The sequence below is a fragment of the Neovison vison genome, chromosome 10, assembly GCF_020171115.1.
Source record: "Neovison vison isolate M4711 chromosome 10, ASM_NN_V1, whole genome shotgun sequence".
NCBI lineage: Eukaryota > Metazoa > Chordata > Mammalia > Carnivora > Mustelidae > Neogale > Neogale vison.
The window spans coordinates 29,957,226-29,971,069 of NC_058100.1; positions in this window are offsets into that span (position 1 = coordinate 29,957,226).

The window sequence follows — 13,844 nt, forward strand, 5'->3', positions numbered from 1 at the left end:
TAGACACAGTGGAACATCACAGGTGTTGACCTTCCAGTATGTGTCATAGAGGCCTATGTGCCCTAAGCTGTCATTCACTCTCAGGGCACAACGTTCCCTCCCCTTAGTTGTTCTATATCCTTTCCCCCTCTGAAAAGACACTGTGAGAAGTGCGATTCCGTTTGATGGAGTTTCCCTTAAACAGAACTTGCTATAGTCCAACGGATAGACGTCTGATACTAGAGCCCTATGTGCGCCTATTGCAGTTATCGCATAGTCAGTCCCAAGAGCTTCCTTCTTTATCAGACGCAACACTGCAACGAATCCCTCCTAAAGCACACTTCCCTCACAATGTTGGAAGCGTTTTTAACACTGAAAGAAAGTGCGGATCACCACTGGTCGTGAGCATGCAATATGAGTTTGGGATGCCTAAGCGCCATAGCCTGCACTTTACTCAGAGTACCTAAGATGCCCATAGTCCGTCCGTGTTCTATCATCATTCCTCAAAGGAGGAGACACTTTTATGAATGAGAACACACTTTAACTAGGATCCCTGAAAAGATACCTTCCTAAGAATAACCCATCAGGGTCCTGTACAATACTCTCTATGATTGCTACACGGACAGGTCTTACAGTTTCCAACTTAGCACAGACTCATTCCTGTCCTGGGAAAATACTGTAGCACAGTTCCCTCGTACATCTGAAGGGTTTTGAGACGAGTTATACACAATGGAACATCACAGGTGTTGACCTTCCAGTATGTGTCATAGAGGCCTATGTTCCATACCCGGTCCTTCACTCTCAGGGCAAAACGTTCCCTCTGTCCATAGTTGTTCTTTCTCTATTCCTCCGCTGATAAGACACTGGGAGAAGTGCGATTCAGCCTGAAAGAGTTTCCCTTAAACAGAACTTGCTATAGTCCAACGGATAGACGTATGATACTAGAGCCCTATGTACGCCTATTGCAGTTACCGCAGAGTCAGTCCCAAGAGCTTCCTTTTCTAACAGACGCAACACAGCAACGAATCCCTCCTACAGCACACTTCCATCACAATGCTGGAAGCGTTTTTTACTCAGAAAGAAAGTGCGGATCACCACTGGTCTTGATTATCTAATATGTGTTTGGGATGCCTAAGCGCCATAGCCTGCACTTTACTCACAGTACCTAATGTGCCCAAAGTCCGTCCGCATTCTATCATCATTCCTCAGAGTAGGAGACACTGTTAAGAATGAGAACACACTTTAACTAGGATCCCTGAAAAGATACCTTCCTAAGAATAACCCGTCAGGGTCCTGTACGATACTCTCTCTGATTGCTGCACAGACAGGTCCTACAGTTTCCAACTTAGCACAGACTCATTATTGTCGTGGGAAAGTACTGTAGCACAGTTCCCTCGTACATTTGAAGGGTTTTGACACGAGTTAGACACAATGGAACATCACAGGTGTTGACCTTCCAGTATGTGTCATAGAGGCCTATGTTCCATACCCGGTCCTTCACTCTCAGGGCACAACGTTCCCTCTGTCCATAGTTGTTCTTTCTCTATTCCTCCGCTGATAAGACACTGTGAGAAGTGCGATTCAGCCTGAAAGAGTTTCCCTTAAACAGAGCTTGCTATAGTCCAACGGATAGACGTCTGATACTAGAGCCCTATGTGCGCCCACTGCAGTTACCGCAGAGTCAGTCCCAAGAGCTTCCTTCTTTAACAGACGCAACACGGCAACGAATCCCTCCTAAAGCACACTTCCCTCACAATGTTGAAAGCGTTTTTTACAGAGAAAGAACGTGGGGATCACCACTGGTCTTGATCATCGAATATGTGTTTGGGATGCCTAAGCGCCATAGCCTGCACTTTACTCACAGTATATAATGTGCCCATGGTCCATCCACATTCTATCATCATTCCTCAAAGAAGGAGATACTATTATCAATGAGAACACATTTTAAGTAGGATCCCTGAAAAGATACCTTCCTAAGAATAACCTGAAAGGGTCCTGTACGAATCTCTCTATGATTGCTACTCAGACAGGCCCTCCAGTTTCCAACTTAGCACAGACTCATTCCTGAAGTGAGAACGTACAGTAGCACAGTTCCCTCCTGCATTTTAAGTGTTTTGAGACGAGTTAGACACAGTGGAACATCACAGCTGTTGACTTTCCAGTATGTGTCTTAGAGGCCTATGTTCCATACCCTTTCCTTCACTCGAAGGGCACAACGTTCCCTCTCTCCGTAGTTGTTCTTTCTCCATTCCTCCATTAAAAAGACACTGGGAGAAGTGCGATTCCGCCTGAAGGAGTTTCCCTTAAACAGAACTTGCTATAGTCCAAGGGATAGACGTCTGTTACTAGAGCCCTATGTGCGCCTATTGCAGTTACCGCAGAGTCAGTCCCAAGCGCTTCCTTCTTTAACAGACGCAACACTGCAACGAATCCCTCCTAAAGCACACTTCCCTCACAATGTTGGAAGCGTTTTTAACACTGAAAGAAAGTGCGGATCACCACTGGTCGTGAGCATCCAATATGAGTTTGGGATGCCTAAGCGCCATAGCCTGCACTTTACTCACAGTACCTAAGGTGCCCATAGTCCGTCCGTGTTCTATCATCATTCCTGAAAGGAGGAGACTCTGTGATGAATGAGAACGCACTTTAAGTAGGATCCCTGAAAAGATACCTTCCTAAGAATCACTTGTCATGGTCCTGTATGTGATAGTTTATGATTGCTACACAGACAGGTCCTAATGTTTCCTACAGAGCACAGACTCAAACCTGTCGTGAGAATGTACAGTAGCAAAGTTCCCTCGTACATTTGAAGTGTTTGAGACGAGCTAGACACAGTGGAACATCACAGGTGTTGACCTTCCAGTATGTGTCATAGAGGCCTATGTGCCCTAAGCTGTCATTCACTCTCAGGGCACAACGTTCCCTCCCCTTAGTTGTTCTATATCCTTTCCCCCTCTGAAAAGACACTGTGAGAAGTGCGATTCCGTTTGATGGAGTTTCCCTTAAACAGAACTTGCTATAGTCCAACGGATAGACGTCTGATACTAGAGCCCTATGTGCGCCTATTGCAGTGATCGCATAGTCAGTCCCAAGAGCTTCCTTCTTTATCAGACGCAACACTGCAACGAATCCCTCCTAAAGCACACTTCCCTCACAATGTTGGAAGCGTTTTTAACACTGAAAGAAAGTGCGGATCACCACTGGTCGTGAGCATGCAATATGAGTTTGGGATGCCTAAGCGCCATAGCCTGCACTTTACTCAGAGTACCTAAGATGCCCATAGTCCGTCCGTGTTCTATCATCATTCCTCAAAGGAGGAGACACTGTTATGAATGAGAACACACTTTAACTAGGATCCCTGAAAAGATACCTTCCTAAGAATAACCCGTCAGGGTCCTGTACAATACTCTCTATGATTGCTACACGGACAGGTCTTACAGTTTCCAACTTAGCACAGACTCATTCCTGTCCTGGGAAAATACTGTAGCACAGTTCCCTCGTACATCTGAAGGGTTTTGAGACGAGTTATACACAATGGAACATCACAGGTGTTGACCTTCCAGTATGTGTCATAGAGGCCTATGTTCCATACCCGGTCCTTCACTCTCAGGGCAAAACGTTCCCTCTGTCCATAGTTGTTCTTTCTCTATTCCTCCGCTGATAAGACACTGTGAGAAGTGCGATTCAGCCTGAAAGAGTTTCCCTTAAACAGAACTTGCTATAGTCCAACGGATAGACGTATGATACTAGAGCCCTATGTACGCCTATTGCAGTTACCGCAGAGTCAGTCCCAAGAGCTTCCTTTTCTAACAGACGCAACACAGCAACGAATCCCTCCTAAAGCACACTTCCATCACAATGCTGGAAGCGTTTTTTACTCAGAAAGAAAGTGCGGATCAACACTGGTCTTGATTATCTAATATGTGTTTGGGATGCCTAAGCGCCATAGCCTGCACTTTACTCACAGTACCTAATGTGCCCAAAGTCCGTCCGCATTCTATCATCATTCCTCAGAGTAGGAGACACTGTTAAGAATGAGAACACACTTTAACTAGGATCCCTGAAAAGATACCTTCCTAAGAATAACCCGTCAGGGTCCTGTACGATACTCTCTCTGATTGCTGCACAGACAGGTCCTACAGTTTCCAACTTAGCACAGACTCATTATTGTCGTGGGAAAGTACTGTAGCACAGTTCCCTCGTACATTTGAAGGGTTTTGACACGAGTTAGACACAATGGAACATCACAGGTGTTGACCTTCCAGTATGTGTCATAGAAGCCTATGTTCCATACCCGGTCCTTCACTCTCAGGGCACAACGTTCCCTCTGTCCATAGTTGTTCTTTCTCTATTCCTCCGCTGATAAGACACTGTGAGAAGTGCGATTCAGCCTGAAAGAGTTTCCCTTAAACAGAGCTTGCTATAGTCCAACGGATAGACGTCTGATACTAGAGCCCTATGTGCGCCCACTGCAGTTACCGCAGAGTCAGTCCCAAGAGCTTCCTTCTTTAACAGACGCAACACGGCAACGAATCCCTCCTAAAGCACACTTCCCTCACAATGTTGAAAGCGTTTTTTACAGAGAAAGAACGTGGGGATCACCACTGGTCTTGATCATCGAATATGTGTTTGGGATGCCTAAGCGCCATAGCCTGCACTTTACTCACAGTATATAATGTGCCCATGGTCCATCCACATTCTATCATCATTCCTCAAAGAAGGAGATACTATTATCAATGAGAACACATTTTAAGTAGGATCCCTGAAAAGATACCTTCCTAAGAATAACCTGAAAGGGTCCTGTACGAATCTCTCTATGATTGCTACTCAGACAGGCCCTCCAGTTTCCAACTTAGCACAGACTCATTCCTGAAGTGAGAACGTACAGTAGCACAGTTCCCTCCTGCATTTTAAGTGTTTTGAGACGAGTTAGACACAGTGGAACATCACAGCTGTTGACTTTCCAGTATGTGTCTTAGAGGCCTATGTTCCATACCCTTTCCTTCACTCGAAGGGCACAACGTTCCCTCTCTCCGTAGTTGTTCTTTCTCCATTCCTCCATTAAAAAGACACTGGGAGAAGTGCGATTCCGCCTGAAGGAGTTTCCCTTAAACAGAACTTGCTATAGTCCAAGGGATAGACGTCTGTTACTAGAGCCCTATGTGCGCCTATTGCAGTTACCGCAGAGTCAGTCCCAAGCGCTTCCTTCTTTAACAGACGCAACACTGCAACGAATCCCTCCTAAAGCACACTTCCCTCACAATGTTGGAAGCGTTTTTAACACTGAAAGAAAGTGCGGATCACCACTGGTCGTGAGCATCCAATATGAGTTTGGGATGCCTAAGCGCCATAGCCTGCACTTTACTCACAGTACCTAAGGTGCCCATAGTCCGTCCGTGTTCTATCATCATTCCTGAAAGGAGGAGACTCTGTGATGAATGAGAACGCACTTTAAGTAGGATCCCTGAAAAGATACCTTCCTAAGAATCACTTGTCATGGTCCTGTATGTGATAGTTTATGATTGCTACACAGACAGGTCCTAATGTTTCCTACAGAGCACAGACTCAAACCTGTCGTGAGAATGTACAGTAGCAAAGTTCCCTCGTACATTTGAAGTGTTTGAGACGAGCTAGACACAGTGGAACATCACAGGTGTTGACCTTCCAGTATGTGTCATAGAGGCCTATGTGCCCTAAGCTGTCATTCACTCTCAGGGCACAACGTTCCCTCCCCTTAGTTGTTCTATATCCTTTCCCCCTCTGAAAAGACACTGTGAGAAGTGCGATTCCGTTTGATGGAGTTTCCCTTAAACAGAACTTGCTATAGTCCAACGGATAGACGTCTGATACTAGAGCCCTATGTGCGCCTATTGCAGTGATCGCATAGTCAGTCCCAAGAGCTTCCTTCTTTATCAGACGCAACACTGCAACGAATCCCTCCTAAAGCACACTTCCCTCACAATGTTGGAAGCGTTTTTAACACTGAAAGAAAGTGCGGATCACCACTGGTCGTGAGCATGCAATATGAGTTTGGGATGCCTAAGCGCCATAGCCTGCACTTTACTCAGAGTACCTAAGATGCCCATAGTCCGTCCGTGTTCTATCATCATTCCTCAAAGGAGGAGACACTGTTATGAATGAGAACACACTTTAACTAGGATCCCTGAAAAGATACCTTCCTAAGAATAACCCGTCAGGGTCCTGTAAAATACTCTCTATGATTGCTACACGGACAGGTCTTACAGTTTCCAACTTAGCACAGACTCATTCCTGTCCTGGGAAAATACTGTAGCACAGTTCCCTCGTACATCTGAAGGGTTTTGAAACGAGTTATACACAATGGAACATCACAGGTGTTGACCTTCCAGTATGTGTCATAGAGGCCTATGTTCCATACCCGGTCCTTCACTCTCAGGGCAAAACGTTCCCTCTGTCCATAGTTGTTCTTTCTCTATTCCTCCGCTGATAAGACACTGTGAGAAGTGCGATTCAGCCTGAAAGAGTTTCCCTTAAACAGAACTTGCTATAGTCCAACGGATAGACGTATGATACTAGAGCCCTATGTACGCCTATTGCAGTTACCGCAGAGTCAGTCCCAAGAGCTTCCTTTTCTAACAGACGCAACACAGCAACGAATCCCTCCTAAAGCACACTTCCATCACAATGCTGGAAGCGTTTTTTACTCAGAAAGAAAGTGCGGATCACCACTGGTCTTGATTATCTAATATGTGTTTGGGATGCCTAAGCGCCATAGCCTGCACTTTACTCACAGTACCTAATGTGCCCAAAGTCCGTCCGCATTCTATCATCATTCCTCAGAGAAGGAGACACTGTTAAGAATGAGAACACACTTTAACTAGGATCCCTGAAAAGATCCTTCCTAAGAATAACCCGTCAGGGTCCTGTACGATACTCTCTCTGATTGCTGCACAGACAGGTCCTACAGTTTCCAACTTAGCACAGACTCATTATTGTCGTGGGAAAGTACTGTAGCACAGTTCCCTCGTACATTTGAAGGGTTTTGACACGAGTTAGACACAATGGAACATCACAGGTGTTGACCTTCCAGTATGTGTCATAGAGGCCTATGTTCCATACCCGGTCCTTCACTCTCAGGGCACAACGTTCCCTCTGTCCATAGTTGTTCTTTCTCTATTCCTCCGCTGATAAGACACTGTGAGAAGTGCGATTCAGCCTGAAAGTGTTTCCCTTAAACAGAGCTTGCTATAGTCCAACGGATAGACGTCTGATACTAGAGCCCTATGTGCGCCCACTGCAGTTACCGCAGAGTCAGTCCCAGGAGCTTCCTTCATTAACAGACGCAACACTGCAACGAATCCCTCCTAAAGCACACTTCCCTCACAATGTTGAAAGCGTTTTTTACAGAGAAAGAACGTGGGGATCACCACTGGTCTTGATCATCGAATATGTGTTTGGGATGCCTAAGCGCCATAGCCTGCACTTTACTCACAGTATATAATGTGCCCATGGTCCGTCCACATTCTATCATCATTCCTCAAAGAAGGAGATACTATTATCAATGAGAACACATTTTAAGTAGGATCCCTGAAAAGATACCTTCCTAAGAATAACCTGAAAGGGTCCTGTACGAATCTCTCTATGATTGCTACTCAGACAGGCCCTCCAGTTTCCAACTTAGCACAGACTCATTCCTGAAGTGAGAACGTACAGTAGCACAGTTCCCTCCTGCATTTTAAGTGTTTTGAGACGAGTTAGACACAGTGGAACATCACAGCTGTTGACTTTCCAGTATGTGTCTTAGAGGCCTATGTTCCATACCCTTTCCTTCACTCGAAGGGCACAACGTTCCCTCTCTCCGTAGTTGTTCTTTCTCCATTCCTCCATTAAAAAGACACTGGGAGAAGTGCGATTCCGCCTGAAGGAGTTTCCCTTAAACAGAACTTGCTATAGTCCAAGGGATAGACGTCTGTGACTAGAGCCCTATGTGCACCTATTGCAGTTACCGCAGAGTCAGTCCCAAGCGCTTCCTTCTTTAACAGACGCAACACTGCAACGAATCCCTCCTAAAGCACACTTCCCTCACAATGTTGGAAGCGTTTTTAACACTGAAAGAAAGTGCGGATCACCACTGGTCGTGAGCATCCAATATGAGTTTGGGATGCCTAAGCGCCATAGCCTGCACTTTACTCACAGTACCTAAGGTGCCCATAGTCCGTCCGTGTTCTATCATCATTCCTGAAAGGAGGAGACTCTGTGATGAATGAGAACGCACTTTAAGTAGGATCCCTGAAAAGATACCTTCCTAAGAATCACTTGTCATGGTCCTGTATGTGATAGTTTATGATTGCTACACAGACAGGTCCTAATGTTTCCTACAGAGCACAGACTCAAACCTGTCATGAGAATGTACAGTAGCAAAGTTCCCTCGTACATTTGAAGTGTTTGAGACGAGCTAGACACAGTGGAACATCACAGGTGTTGACCTTCCAGTATGTGTCATAGAGGCCTATGTGCCCTAAGCTGTCATTCACTCTCAGGGCACAACGTTCCCTCCCCTTAGTTGTTCTATATCCTTTCCCCCTCTGAAAAGACACTGTGAGAAGTGCGATTCCGTTTGATGGAGTTTCCCTTAAACAGAACTTGCTATAGTCCAACGGATAGACGTCTGATACTAGAGCCCTATGTGCGCCTATTGCAGTTATCGCATAGTCAGTCCCAAGAGCTTCCTTCTTTATCAGACGCAACACTGCAACGAATCCCTCCTAAAGCACACTTCCCTCACAATGTTGGAAGCGTTTTTAACACTGAAAGAAAGTGCGGATCACCACTGGTCGTGAGCATGCAATATGAGTTTGGGATGCCTAAGCGCCATAGCCTGCACTTTACTCAGAGTACCTAAGATGCCCATAGTCCGTCCGTGTTCTATCATCATTCCTCAAAGGAGGAGACACTTTTATGAATGAGAACACACTTTAACTAGGATCCCTGAAAAGATACCTTCCTAAGAATAACCCATCAGGGTCCTGTACAATACTCTCTATGATTGCTACACGGACAGGTCTTACAGTTTCCAACTTAGCACAGACTCATTCCTGTCCTGGGAAAATACTGTAGCACAGTTCCCTCGTACATCTGAAGGGTTTTGAGACGAGTTATACACAATGGAACATCACAGGTGTTGACCTTCCAGTATGTGTCATAGAGGCCTATGTTCCATACCCGGTCCTTCACTCTCAGGGCAAAACGTTCCCTCTGTCCATAGTTGTTCTTTCTCTATTCCTCCGCTGATAAGACACTGGGAGAAGTGCGATTCAGCCTGAAAGAGTTTCCCTTAAACAGAACTTGCTATAGTCCAACGGATAGACGTATGATACTAGAGCCCTATGTACGCCTATTGCAGTTACCGCAGAGTCAGTCCCAAGAGCTTCCTTTTCTAACAGACGCAACACAGCAACGAATCCCTCCTACAGCACACTTCCATCACAATGCTGGAAGCGTTTTTTACTCAGAAAGAAAGTGCGGATCACCACTGGTCTTGATTATCTAATATGTGTTTGGGATGCCTAAGCGCCATAGCCTGCACTTTACTCACAGTACCTAATGTGCCCAAAGTCCGTCCGCATTCTATCATCATTCCTCAGAGTAGGAGACACTGTTAAGAATGAGAACACACTTTAACTAGGATCCCTGAAAAGATACCTTCCTAAGAATAACCCGTCAGGGTCCTGTACGATACTCTCTCTGATTGCTGCACAGACAGGTCCTACAGTTTCCAACTTAGCACAGACTCATTATTGTCGTGGGAAAGTACTGTAGCACAGTTCCCTCGTACATTTGAAGGGTTTTGACACGAGTTAGACACAATGGAACATCACAGGTGTTGACCTTCCAGTATGTGTCATAGAGGCCTATGTTCCATACCCGGTCCTTCACTCTCAGGGCACAACGTTCCCTCTGTCCATAGTTGTTCTTTCTCTATTCCTCCGCTGATAAGACACTGTGAGAAGTGCGATTCAGCCTGAAAGAGTTTCCCTTAAACAGAGCTTGCTATAGTCCAACGGATAGACGTCTGATACTAGAGCCCTATGTGCGCCCACTGCAGTTACCGCAGAGTCAGTCCCAAGAGCTTCCTTCTTTAACAGACGCAACACGGCAACGAATCCCTCCTAAAGCACACTTCCCTCACAATGTTGAAAGCGTTTTTTACAGAGAAAGAACGTGGGGATCACCACTGGTCTTGATCATCGAATATGTGTTTGGGATGCCTAAGCGCCATAGCCTGCACTTTACTCACAGTATATAATGTGCCCATGGTCCATCCACATTCTATCATCATTCCTCAAAGAAGGAGATACTATTATCAATGAGAACACATTTTAAGTAGGATCCCTGAAAAGATACCTTCCTAAGAATAACCTGAAAGGGTCCTGTACGAATCTCTCTATGATTGCTACTCAGACAGGCCCTCCAGTTTCCAACTTAGCACAGACTCATTCCTGAAGTGAGAACGTACAGTAGCACAGTTCCCTCCTGCATTTTAAGTGTTTTGAGACGAGTTAGACACAGTGGAACATCACAGCTGTTGACTTTCCAGTATGTGTCTTAGAGGCCTATGTTCCATACCCTTTCCTTCACTCGAAGGGCACAACGTTCCCTCTCTCCGTAGTTGTTCTTTCTCCATTCCTCCATTAAAAAGACACTGGGAGAAGTGCGATTCCGCCTGAAGGAGTTTCCCTTAAACAGAACTTGCTATAGTCCAAGGGATAGACGTCTGTTACTAGAGCCCTATGTGCGCCTATTGCAGTTACCGCAGAGTCAGTCCCAAGCGCTTCCTTCTTTAACAGACGCAACACTGCAACGAATCCCTCCTAAAGCACACTTCCCTCACAATGTTGGAAGCGTTTTTAACACTGAAAGAAAGTGCGGATCACCACTGGTCGTGAGCATCCAATATGAGTTTGGGATGCCTAAGCGCCATAGCCTGCACTTTACTCACAGTACCTAAGGTGCCCATAGTCCGTCCGTGTTCTATCATCATTCCTGAAAGGAGGAGACTCTGTGATGAATGAGAACGCACTTTAAGTAGGATCCCTGAAAAGATACCTTCCTAAGAATCACTTGTCATGGTCCTGTATGTGATAGTTTATGATTGCTACACAGACAGGTCCTAATGTTTCCTACAGAGCACAGACTCAAACCTGTCGTGAGAATGTACAGTAGCAAAGTTCCCTCGTACATTTGAAGTGTTTGAGACGAGCTAGACACAGTGGAACATCACAGGTGTTGACCTTCCAGTATGTGTCATAGAGGCCTATGTGCCCTAAGCTGTCATTCACTCTCAGGGCACAACGTTCCCTCCCCTTAGTTGTTCTATATCCTTTCCCCCTCTGAAAAGACACTGTGAGAAGTGCGATTCCGTTTGATGGAGTTTCCCTTAAACAGAACTTGCTATAGTCCAACGGATAGACGTCTGATACTAGAGCCCTATGTGCGCCTATTGCAGTGATCGCATAGTCAGTCCCAAGAGCTTCCTTCTTTATCAGACGCAACACTGCAACGAATCCCTCCTAAAGCACACTTCCCTCACAATGTTGGAAGCGTTTTTAACACTGAAAGAAAGTGCGGATCACCACTGGTCGTGAGCATGCAATATGAGTTTGGGATGCCTAAGCGCCATAGCCTGCACTTTACTCAGAGTACCTAAGATGCCCATAGTCCGTCCGTGTTCTATCATCATTCCTCAAAGGAGGAGACACTGTTATGAATGAGAACACACTTTAACTAGGATCCCTGAAAAGATACCTTCCTAAGAATAACCCGTCAGGGTCCTGTACAATACTCTCTATGATTGCTACACGGACAGGTCTTACAGTTTCCAACTTAGCACAGACTCATTCCTGTCCTGGGAAAATACTGTAGCACAGTTCCCTCGTACATCTGAAGGGTTTTGAGACGAGTTATACACAATGGAACATCACAGGTGTTGACCTTCCAGTATGTGTCATAGAGGCCTATGTTCCATACCCGGTCCTTCACTCTCAGGGCAAAACGTTCCCTCTGTCCATAGTTGTTCTTTCTCTATTCCTCCGCTGATAAGACACTGTGAGAAGTGCGATTCAGCCTGAAAGAGTTTCCCTTAAACAGAACTTGCTATAGTCCAACGGATAGACGTATGATACTAGAGCCCTATGTACGCCTATTGCAGTTACCGCAGAGTCAGTCCCAAGAGCTTCCTTTTCTAACAGACGCAACACAGCAACGAATCCCTCCTAAAGCACACTTCCATCACAATGCTGGAAGCGTTTTTTACTCAGAAAGAAAGTGCGGATCAACACTGGTCTTGATTATCTAATATGTGTTTGGGATGCCTAAGCGCCATAGCCTGCACTTTACTCACAGTACCTAATGTGCCCAAAGTCCGTCCGCATTCTATCATCATTCCTCAGAGTAGGAGACACTGTTAAGAATGAGAACACACTTTAACTAGGATCCCTGAAAAGATACCTTCCTAAGAATAACCCGTCAGGGTCCTGTACGATACTCTCTCTGATTGCTGCACAGACAGGTCCTACAGTTTCCAACTTAGCACAGACTCATTATTGTCGTGGGAAAGTACTGTAGCACAGTTCCCTCGTACATTTGAAGGGTTTTGACACGAGTTAGACACAATGGAACATCACAGGTGTTGACCTTCCAGTATGTGTCATAGAAGCCTATGTTCCATACCCGGTCCTTCACTCTCAGGGCACAACGTTCCCTCTGTCCATAGTTGTTCTTTCTCTATTCCTCCGCTGATAAGACACTGTGAGAAGTGCGATTCAGCCTGAAAGAGTTTCCCTTAAACAGAGCTTGCTATAGTCCAACGGATAGACGTCTGATACTAGAGCCCTATGTGCGCCCACTGCAGTTACCGCAGAGTCAGTCCCAAGAGCTTCCTTCTTTAACAGACGCAACACGGCAACGAATCCCTCCTAAAGCACACTTCCCTCACAATGTTGAAAGCGTTTTTTACAGAGAAAGAACGTGGGGATCACCACTGGTCTTGATCATCGAATATGTGTTTGGGATGCCTAAGCGCCATAGCCTGCACTTTACTCACAGTATATAATGTGCCCATGGTCCATCCACATTCTATCATCATTCCTCAAAGAAGGAGATACTATTATCAATGAGAACACATTTTAAGTAGGATCCCTGAAAAGATACCTTCCTAAGAATAACCTGAAAGGGTCCTGTACGAATCTCTCTATGATTGCTACTCAGACAGGCCCTCCAGTTTCCAACTTAGCACAGACTCATTCCTGAAGTGAGAACGTACAGTAGCACAGTTCCCTCCTGCATTTTAAGTGTTTTGAGACGAGTTAGACACAGTGGAACATCACAGCTGTTGACTTTCCAGTATGTGTCTTAGAGGCCTATGTTCCATACCCTTTCCTTCACTCGAAGGGCACAACGTTCCCTCTCTCCGTAGTTGTTCTTTCTCCATTCCTCCATTAAAAAGACACTGGGAGAAGTGCGATTCCGCCTGAAGGAGTTTCCCTTAAACAGAACTTGCTATAGTCCAAGGGATAGACGTCTGTTACTAGAGCCCTATGTGCGCCTATTGCAGTTACCGCAGAGTCAGTCCCAAGCGCTTCCTTCTTTAACAGACGCAACACTGCAACGAATCCCTCCTAAAGCACACTTCCCTCACAATGTTGGAAGCGTTTTTAACACTGAAAGAAAGTGCGGATCACCACTGGTCGTGAGCATCCAATATGAGTTTGGGATGCCTAAGCGCCATAGCCTGCACTTTACTCACAGTACCTAAGGTGCCCATAGTCCGTCCGTGTTCTATCATCATTCCTGAAAGGAGGAGACTCTGTGATGAATGAGAACGCACT